The sequence below is a fragment of the Enoplosus armatus genome, chromosome 20 (assembly GCF_043641665.1).
Source record: "Enoplosus armatus isolate fEnoArm2 chromosome 20, fEnoArm2.hap1, whole genome shotgun sequence".
NCBI classification, from domain to species: Eukaryota; Metazoa; Chordata; class Actinopteri; order Centrarchiformes; family Enoplosidae; genus Enoplosus; species Enoplosus armatus.
This window is the reverse complement of record NC_092199.1, coordinates 16,314,231-16,324,539: the sequence shown is the minus strand read 5'-3', so window position 1 is coordinate 16,324,539 and position 10,309 is coordinate 16,314,231.

Below are 10,309 nucleotides of genomic sequence, written 5' to 3'. Positions count from 1 at the left end.
CCTGACAGTACCTGATTGGTAGAATACTGTGGCTACGTTCACACTGCAGGTCAAATTGCACAGTTTAGATACCCCCCCACCCCCACATGGGACATGTCAGATTTTTGTCGGAATACTGTGAACATAAAAAAAAATGCCAGCTTTAATCAGGCTGTAATGATTTGAATTTTTACCAGAGCTTTTTTTTTTCTTATTGTGAAATACAACCACTGCTGAATGGCTTTGTTAAATACCACTGAGTCTGTAGCACTGGAATATATTTCTGATTTCATATGATTTTGAATTCCCCTGTTTCAAATTCATAGAAAGTCATTTGAAGTTTTTGAAATCGCTTTCTTTCGATCACGTGACTGATTGTTTGTTCCAGTTGGCCTGAATTTCACTGATCCCAACTTGACTTTTTGAGTTGAACTTTTAGATCTGATGATCAACATGATTGACTGAATTAGAGAAACTTGAATATAGTTTATTATTTCCTTTTTCTTTTCTTTTTTTCCCGCCATGCTGGCGCCATGGCTCTGTTGGGTGGTCAGCGGGGAAGTCCACCTCTTTGGGGAAAAATGGAGGTCTGTACAAAAATGTATGGCAAGCCGCCTGGACCAGAGGATGAATCCTAACGTTTCATCTAGCGCCGCTAGATTCTGGTTTTTAGTGATTGATTAAAACATGAAATATGGTTCTTACATTCATGTCCACCTGAGGGTTCATTGTAAACCTTTACATCATCAGGTCCAATATCCAATACTTTTGTTTTACGGCCATATGATTGCAAACGAAAGCCGTCCTCATCAGCCTCAGCTGCATTTTGTGTCCACTGCTAATTAGCAAATGTTTGCACGCTTACCACTAAGATGGTGAACATGGCAAACATTGTACCTGCAGCGCATTCAGCATGTTAGCGTCGTGGTGTGAGCATGTTGCCCATGCTGACGTTAGCATTTAGCTCGAAGCGCTGCTGTGCCCTCAAGTGTAACCTCACAGAGCTGCTAGCATGGCTGGAGACTCGTAGTGTTGTTAGATCTGCAAAATGACAAATTGAATCTGAGCAACTTGAATATATATATATTTTTTCTATAATATCGGACACTTGAGTTTTTGAGTTACTTATTGGACATTTCAGAGAGCAGAACTGAAATCATGCGTATTCTGTCTCAAAGAAGAGAAGCAAAAACCCCTCCTCTGCTCCTCGGCGTCGCTGTCACCTCCCAGGTCATGTTGGTGCCAGATTTGGGTTACATCCCAGAATAGATATTCGGGCTTGATTCAGGGTTGAGAATAGAGACCTGCTGTGTGGATGTAGCCTGCATCGTGCCGGTCATGGTGGACTCGGTGTTTTCTGTTTGTCGGCTTGACGTGCCTTGTTTTCATTCACCGCTCCTGTCCCACAGTTCTCCAGCAGTATGATCATGGAGGGAATAAAACTGAGCCACAGCTCACCACTTCAAGAAAACGCTTTATTTGAAGTGTCTCTTTTCTATCCAGTTTCAGCTCATCACAATCACCCTTTCTTTCTTTTTTTTTTTCTTTTTTCTTCTGGGGACATTTCTTCATCATTGTATGCAAACTTGAATAAGCATTTTATTTTCTCTGTATGTGCAATACAATAGACATAGACCTCATATCATTAGTTTGTTTTGTTTTTGTTCTTCTGACAGATTTCGCAGAGCGCCAGCTAATGAGTATTGTTAAAGACATGTCAAAGCGCAGGTACAAGCCTGCTACGATCTGATGCCCGTGTCCGATAATCAGCCGCCTCTGTCGACTGTCTCACACGTTCGTGTTTGTCACTTTTTTGAAATGTATTCCTAGCTTTTCCCACAGGGTCAATATCTGAACATTAAAAATGCCCCTACAACTTCTCTCTCTCTCTCTCGGTGTCCATTTAGCAGTCTGCCCGGCACGTCTCAGCCGGCGAAGGTCAGGCCGTCATTGGGCCTTTTTTAGTAACGAGCACTGGCCCCAGTGTCGTGTCAGACTATAAGGTGCAACGTGTTACTACAATGTAAAAGGGCTTAACTATAAAGGTGTCCCTCAGTTTGCAAACCACCTCAATGAGGGTTGTAGCAATTACCACAACCGGCCCCCTTTCCCGCTAGCAACTCGATATGGAGTGTCGGTCACATCTTAAGGAGAGCTCGCTGTTTTAAGGGAAGTGCAGACAAATGCGTGATAATGTCCCGTTCCCCTTTTTAAATGTGCTAACCCCACCTCAAGCAGTCATGGTTGTACCGTGTAACAGTTTATCTCCAAAATAATATTTGAGGTTGTCGGATGGAAATTTTAAAGTACCCTTTCCTCCAGACTCGCATCTATTATCGGACTCATGGTCGGACACAGAGGCCCTTTGGACCTCCAGCTGACGGTAAATGAAAAAGGGAAGAAAAGGAAAACCGACAGTAGAGGGTTTAAGAAAGATCTGTTGTTTCCTTCATCTGTCTCCTTATCTTACCTGTGTCTCCAGAGACTTCATGCTGGCTTTTGACGGAGCTTTCAACCACATCCTCCTCAATTTTGAACACATGTCAATACATGCACAGGCAGAAATGAACTGCACTTGAGGTTGGTTATTCAGCTGGTTACAAAAGCCATAATGGGCCAGGAATATTTATTTTACACTTCCATGACAACCAATGCCATCCCTTCTCTCCTTTTTTAAATACTCAAGTTCCCAGAAAGTATTGTAGTTCATCCATAAACCAATATGTTATGTTGAATTGTCCCTTGGAATGGGTCTGTATATTTAGTCAAACAAAGACAGAAATTAAGTCATCATTTCTTGATGACAAATGACACCCACAATTTCTTTTACACTTATTGTGTTCATTTATGTGCTGATTTCATTTTCAGTCATGTTTTTAAACCGTTGAATAAAATTAAGTGTGTGGGGGGAAACTTGTAACAATTCTCGTTCCTCCTTTTTGAATGAAATGAAGGCAGAAGGACAGAGGTTCAAAGTTGATTGACTTTATTCTGCAGCACGTCTCCAGGCAAGAGAAAGATGTTTGTCTTATGGCCACAAGATGGTGCTCTGCTCTTGTTCAAGTGACTCGAGTGAGCTGAGGCCTCCTGGCAGGCGGCGGGAACGAAGGCAGGGAGACGGAACACACACACACACACACACACACACACACACAGCTTTGTCTGTTGTAGCGTCTAACATATTCGGACATGGATCGGATGATTTACAGTATGTGTGTTCCTTGAAAGCAGCGTTGCCCAACCCCAGCAGGGAAAAGCTGCCTTTCGCAAAAACAAACCTGAGCTGAGGAACTACATCTCCCAAAATGCCTGCATATCAAAAGGTGGCTTTATGGGCATGTAAGTGGTTTGGAAGCGCCCAGCTGCACGTGTATACAAGTTACTTCTACGCAGAATTCAACAACCCTCATTTATTCTGTTCTGTTGTGTCACCGCCTCAGTTGGCTCACATTGCTGTCACGTTTCAGCACTGCATGTCCCAGCAGACACCTCGTCAATCAAACGGCGTGGGTGGGGAGGTATTGGTCTACTCTAGAATTTTCTCCGCCGACGATGACACCAAATGACCAATTTTAAGTGTTTGGAGCAGATAATGGATCAGCTTTCTCAGGTTTAGTCAGTATTTCGTCGCAGTAAATCACCAATAGAGGCATTCCCATACTGACGCTAGACTGAAAAAATACTGCACATTATTAATACTAACACCTTCCCAGTAGACGGAGAGGGAGCTTTTCAAGCAGTGCAGCTCTCTCTCTCTCTCTCTCTCTCTCTCTCAGCCTCTGCAAATACAGTCAACACAGGGTCTCCGGAGGGTTGTGGTGCACCGGGCCTGGAAAAAGCCCCTATTGACGGTGGAATTTCACAGGGAGAGCTGTGTCTGTGGTCACTCGCCCAGTCAGCCTTATTCTAAACCCTGTTCCCCCCACTGACAGACCCAGGGTGACCCTGGCGCACCACAGCAGAGAGCTCGGGGAGGTTGGACACAGCATTGTCCCATGCTCGGTTGTTAATTTGACTTTGGATTTCAGTCAATACGTTTTATGAAACTCCATGATGTGTCATGCCTCTTTTCTGTGTGTGGCGCAAAAACCCTCTTGAGTGGACACCGTAAAGTTTTACACTAATCCTCCCCAATGAACTGCAAAGTCGTGAAATTATAGGAGATTACTGTAAAATACTGTGCCCAAATGCACCACCTGGCACAGTGATGTCAAGACTTTCCCTTTACAATATATCATTGAATTTCTTATTTATTTTGTTTTGCGGCATAAACTCCATTCAATCATTTTGTTTTGGGAAACAATAAGCTGTACTTATTTGATACAAACCCAGCTTGCCACATGTAAACACAAAGTGAAGCTACAACCACGCCGTACATTTGCCCAAATGAAATCCTGCTGTCAGTGTGGTGGTAAGTCTGCCCCACAGGAAGTGGTGAATCAAAAATGAGAGTAGAGTAAAACCCGTCCAGAGAAAGCTGGACTCGCCAGAAAATCTCCTGCGTCCCCACCCCCGCCGGACATAAGCACTATGTTCCCTTCAAAGTTGGAAATTCCCGACTTATAGGCTGTAATTATAACTTCTGTGTGGTTCCACTCCGACTGACCGTTCGCTTACCGCACAAAAGCTAATGCTCAAGCTAATGTGTTTGCTAGTCAGCACAGACATTTTGTAATGCTAACATTAAACATTTGTCAGCTAATGCGTTATTAAATATTAGCTTGTAGGCAGCGATATTGTCTCGTCGCTAAAGTTACGGCGGTTAGCTTCTCATCCTAAGCGGGAAGGAGATAATAATTTCTGGCCATTAGCTTACTGTACAAAAGCTAACGCTCAAGCTAATGTGTTTGCTAGTTAGCGCAGACATTTTGAGAAGGGTCGAACCGTAGACCTCATGTTCACAGTGCTTTTCAGGATGAGCAAAAGTATTGTAACTTCTGTGTGAAAAAACAAGTGAAATGAAATCTTTAAGAAAGTCACATGGACCGTCCCGCTGAATAATAACTATCTCCAGTCTTCTGTAAAGACTAATTTAATTATTAGCAAGGTGGGGAAAAAGATCATGTTAACATTAAGCGTTAGTTAGCTAATGTGTCGTTTAATATTAGCTTGTAAACAGTGATATTGTCTTGTCACTGAAGTTACAGTGGTGACCGTCTCTCTGAGGTAACATGTTGTCTTCTCCAGCATCACCGCTACTCAAATGTTTTTATTTAGCTAATTTAGCATAGCATGTCTCTCACAAACTTTTTATTTTTATTTTTTTTACTTGACAAATAACATTCGGTTAGCAGTCCTGAGAAGAGAAATTCTGAACATTTTAAGAAAACATGGCTGCTCAGTTTACGATGTCAATTCTGGGGACCCTACTCTCTTTCCATCGGCTGGCAAACCTGTGTCCCCACATGTCTGTTGCTGGACCCTCTTGGACATCTTGCCACACAAGTGTGTTTTGACGGCTTTTAAAAAGGTGGCACTCGGAGCCCTGAGGTACATTTTCCCCGGCAGTAGTTGTGGAATTTCCTGCTATCCAGAATCCCAGAGAAGCACCTAAAGAACAATACATTTAGTTTACTAAAGGCACTGTATGATATCTGAGTGATGAAACGCTCATGCTTGTGCAACCAAGCCCTGTTTGGCTTCAAAGGCACAGCTCTAATTTCTACTCATTTCCTGCCTTCCCTCACTCTTTTCCATCACCAGTGATTTTCCAGCTTCTACCACTTCAGGAGATTTTTGCTGTTTTTCCCTCGTCACATGTTTTCTTTCTTGAGACATTTTTGACTCTGTAAATTGTGTGAAATCTAGATGTCACTTTTGTTTTCCCTTATCTGACGGCTTGATTGCGCTGTGGCTGACGGCAGAAGAATAAATTAGCTGTGGATGGCTGTGTTTGCTGGAACTTCCATTTCCAAATCTGCTTTGTTTCATAGCACCAGTACACACAGCTCAACATTGGAAAATGTTCCTCTATATCTTGGTAACGTTTTCACTGGGAACACAAATTTGTTTTCCCATTTCTCCTCCCCTCTGCAGCCTCTGGAACAGTGTCATGCTGGCTTGCTTTTTAACAAAACCCACCATTATTTCTGCGGATCCCTTTCGGTGTAATGTGCACTTGATGTTAGTGAACCTACAATAATCTCCTGGGCTGATTTACAGGAACCGGAGGTCATTCATGAGTCATCAGTCAGGATGTTTATGGGAGGAGTGTGTGTGTGTGTGTGTGTGTGTGTGTGCGCTCTGATAAATACAGGGGATTTTATGCAAAGCAGACTTTTGTCCAGAATAACAGCGGCCTCTTAACCAGCATAGATGAAGGAATAAAATCCTCTCAGCACAGGGGTGGGTGGCTGGTCTAGTGTGTGTTTGCGTGTTTATACGTGTGTGTGTGTGTGTGTGTGTGTGTGTGTGTGTGTGTGTGTGTGTGTGTGTTTGTGTGTGTGTGTGTGTGTTTACATGCATACGTGTGCTCGTAGGGCCAGTTATGGTGGCTTTAAAGGTAATCCCTGGTCTCCTGCTCTCACCGGACTCTTATCCACTTACCTAATGCTCACCCAGCGGACACCTAAACCTCACCTAATACTATGGTATGGTGTGTGTGTGTGAGTCTAATACTTTCTACCGTAAACTACAGGTGTGAACCTGGTCACCCCATGGCCTGACAGACCACGTCACAGCGCACAGTGGGAGCAGAGCCAATAGAAGGTGTTACAAAAGGAGGCAGGTTTCCAAGGCTTAGCATGGCGGGAAGTTGTGTGTGTGTGTGTGTGTGTGTGTGTGTGTGGGGGGGGGGGGGATCAGGGGGGTCTGAGAGGTTAATATGAGCCAACCTGTTATGCTGATAAAGCAAGGAACATGCTTGAAACACTCATTTTCAATCATTAGCATGCTAATTTGTAACACTTTGACCTTGAGGTCATTATGATATAATATAATATCAGTTTGTAGTATTCCATTTTCCCCTCATAGGACTGAACAGTTCTCTGATCCACCTCACAAACGGTCGCAAGAAATCCATCCAATCCAAATCATTTGTGTTGTCTCCCCTTTAACGCTTCTCAAAAGGCGGACATTTCAGCTCCTTCAATCCATCGAGGTCTGCTTTCAAGACGAAATACAGGACGTTGTGACAGACTGACAAGGCCATCGTGTAGGCTGCGACACACATCAAGTGCCCCACATGGCTGAGGTTGGACTGCAGCAGGTGGAGCTAGTACGCCTTTCAGATGCACAGAAAGACATAAGACACGCGCGTGGACAGCTGCACATGGGTGGGCATGTTCATTAACACTGAGACAGACCCCCCCCCCCCCCGCAAAGCTGGCCAAGTGTGCCAGCCAAACACACACACACACACACACACACACACACACACACACTCTTCCTCCCCATGCAGGTGAGACACACTGATTAAATCCCCCAGAGCCAAAGTAACCATCTCCTCATTTCCAATCCCTGCCCTGCGGCCAATCAGGAGGCTCCTAGGCTGCTCCATTCTAATTGGCAGACTGTCCCGGGGCTTTTACTGTACCAGACCGTAGCTTAGGAGAATCTCCCGATGTTCAACAGGGTATTAGACGCTGATATGAGCTCCATCAAAGGCAGATTTTCAGTGAGGCAGCGGTCGCCTGGAGGTCAGAGAAACAGACCTCTGACTGGAAGGGTGCAGGTTTTGAGTCAGACTGGCTGACTGTAGTCCACATAGGGTGGCTAACATTGCTTGTGGTCTCATTCCTCCCTAATGTTGTTGTCTGTTTTACGCAACAATAGACAATCCTGTGGGGAAATGCGGAGGAATTCATGTCAATTCTGGTGAGGCGTGCCGTGTTTACTTCCTGTTTTACTTTTGTGATAAACTGAGGTGTTTTATCTGTTTACATGCTTAAACGTAGAGAAGAGGCCTGAAGTCAGAGACCAGACACTCAAAAACTATATATCTAAAGTTTTGCTAGCATTAGCCACCACAAGCTACTAGTCATACCAGACTAAGTAAGACTGTGGCAGCAAAAACTCCTCAGTGTATTGACCTTTACATATTTGAATCTGAAATATCTGATTTCAGTGTGGTGTATATGCAGAGAACAGAAACATGCTCAAGAAAAGCCCATCCATCACATTCAACATCGTGCCTGGTTTTCTTTTTGAAAATGTCACATTATTATTGAACGCTAACACAGATGCAAGTATGGAAAGAATTCCAGTATGGTGCATTTGTGTTCTGGGCTGGAAGGGTGGGTGGGCTGCAACTGGGACTGAGACTTGAGTCGGCTGCCAAACAAATCTTTTCAATGTAAGAATTTACCAAACCAAAATGACTTTTGTTTTTTGCTGCCGAAGGATTTAAGTTTGCCGTAGTGTTCATTTCGAATTGGTGTCTGCGTTCGACCTCATTACCGTGAAATAATACAATCAGGTTTGACAAATATAAAACCAGGAAGTTGCACCCAAAGCTGGTCTTCCTCTCAATTGCCAGACAAATTGAACACAAATCAAATCTAAATGTGTCTAAATGTTACTTTTTACGTGATAAGGACAGGACATCAGCAAAACAAACCTTGATTTATCTGTTTACATTTTCCTTCTACTGTTTTCTTTCTTGTATATTTTGTTGCTGTGCTCTTTTATTATCATCATGAGGCACTTTGTAATTCTGCTTTATAAAAGTGCCATATAAATAAGGTTTATTATTGTGGTTTAATGACACGCATGAATGTTCCTCGAGTCACCCCGGCCTCCCTGTCAGTGAACCAGACAGCCATGACTGCAGTTATTTCCTTCTTCATATAAATCAGTTGGTTGTGACAGAAGAGGGGCAGTTACGTAGTTGATTGAAACACCCACACACACACACACACACACACACACACACACACACACACACACACACACACACACTCTCTCTCGTAATATAGCATAATTACTGCTGGCCTACATAATGCTCCGTCCAAACCGCATGACATGGCAGGATAGTGGAAAAATGACAATTTATGTCTCTAGATTTTTTTTTGTTTGTTCTATCAGGCTGCACTGCTGTTTGTTTTCTTTCTGCGGTTGCCGATGGCATCTGTGCCGCGTTGTCATCGTCGTACTACAGCGCCTCCTCCTACCAGGGAAATGGAGTTTTAGTGAGACTGAGGATTCCTTGTAATTGCTTCGCTTGCTTGAAATGTAAGAACAACCACCAGTCGTGTATAAGCCGAGAGTTAGATCAATATAAAATAAATAAATATGAAGCTAGAGCTAGCCATAAAACCAAACGTGCCGCGTTCAGCGCACTTTTGTACTTTTGTACGTGTCAATCCCCTCGTCCAATGAGACTACAGCACAGCACAGTGACAGGAAGTGGCTGCAGGCGGCCTCAGGAGTGAGCCACGGAGCCTGTGTGAATACATACATAGCAGCACCAACGCTGGCGGATGAAGGCGGCTCCATCCATGAAAAATAAGGAGTTCTGCCTGGTGTGTGTTAAGGTTGATGTGTGATTTAGCATTATTTTCACCGTGCACAGTTACATCATTGGCCCTCTCTGTGTGCGTGCATGGGTGTATTTTTCCACACAGTCATACCACACCTACACTTTTTCTTCAGGCTGTTTTTCCTCAAACTATAAATGTCGATCGCGTCACTCGAGTCAGAATGTGCATAACCCTACATTTCGTCTCGAGACGGTTGCAACCAAAATACAGTTGTTTAAACATGGCCGAAACTATCGTATCAACCCTCCCAGCTCTTCATTACGTCCTCGCTGGATTACAGCCGTTAAACGGCAGATGAAATTTCATGAGGTTCCCCCCCATTTGCGCTCTATGAGAAATGAATAAGCACGACAATGGGATTAATGCAAAGCAGGCCTGCGATATATATATATATACCTGGAAAATACTGAGAAGGAAGTCGCACATGAGCACATTTGTTGGGTGAGGACCAATCCCAGCGAAGCCGACTGTGGGTGTCCTGGCCGCTCCGTTGGCTAATGCGCCCACCATGTAGATGTGGGACTTGTATCTGGTCCTTGACTTTGGTCACATCATGCCCTCCCCGCCTCTGGTCGTGTCTTTATGCTCTGAGGCGTCTACAGTTCCTTCCAAAACCCTAAAAAGCTGGATGCTGTTAGACTTTTGGGATGTGTGCATTACAACTGGAGAAGTCTAAAAACTCTTTAGGGACTGCATGAAAATTATTGGGGGGGTTGGTCAGAAAAGAGGGAGGTATAACAGAATAGATAAAGTCCAAATCAGGCCAAACCACACTTTCAAGAAACAACTTTTGACAGGACAACGTGACATTCTTTTTTCGTGGTTTGAATGTACCTCAGCTTTACCTCCAT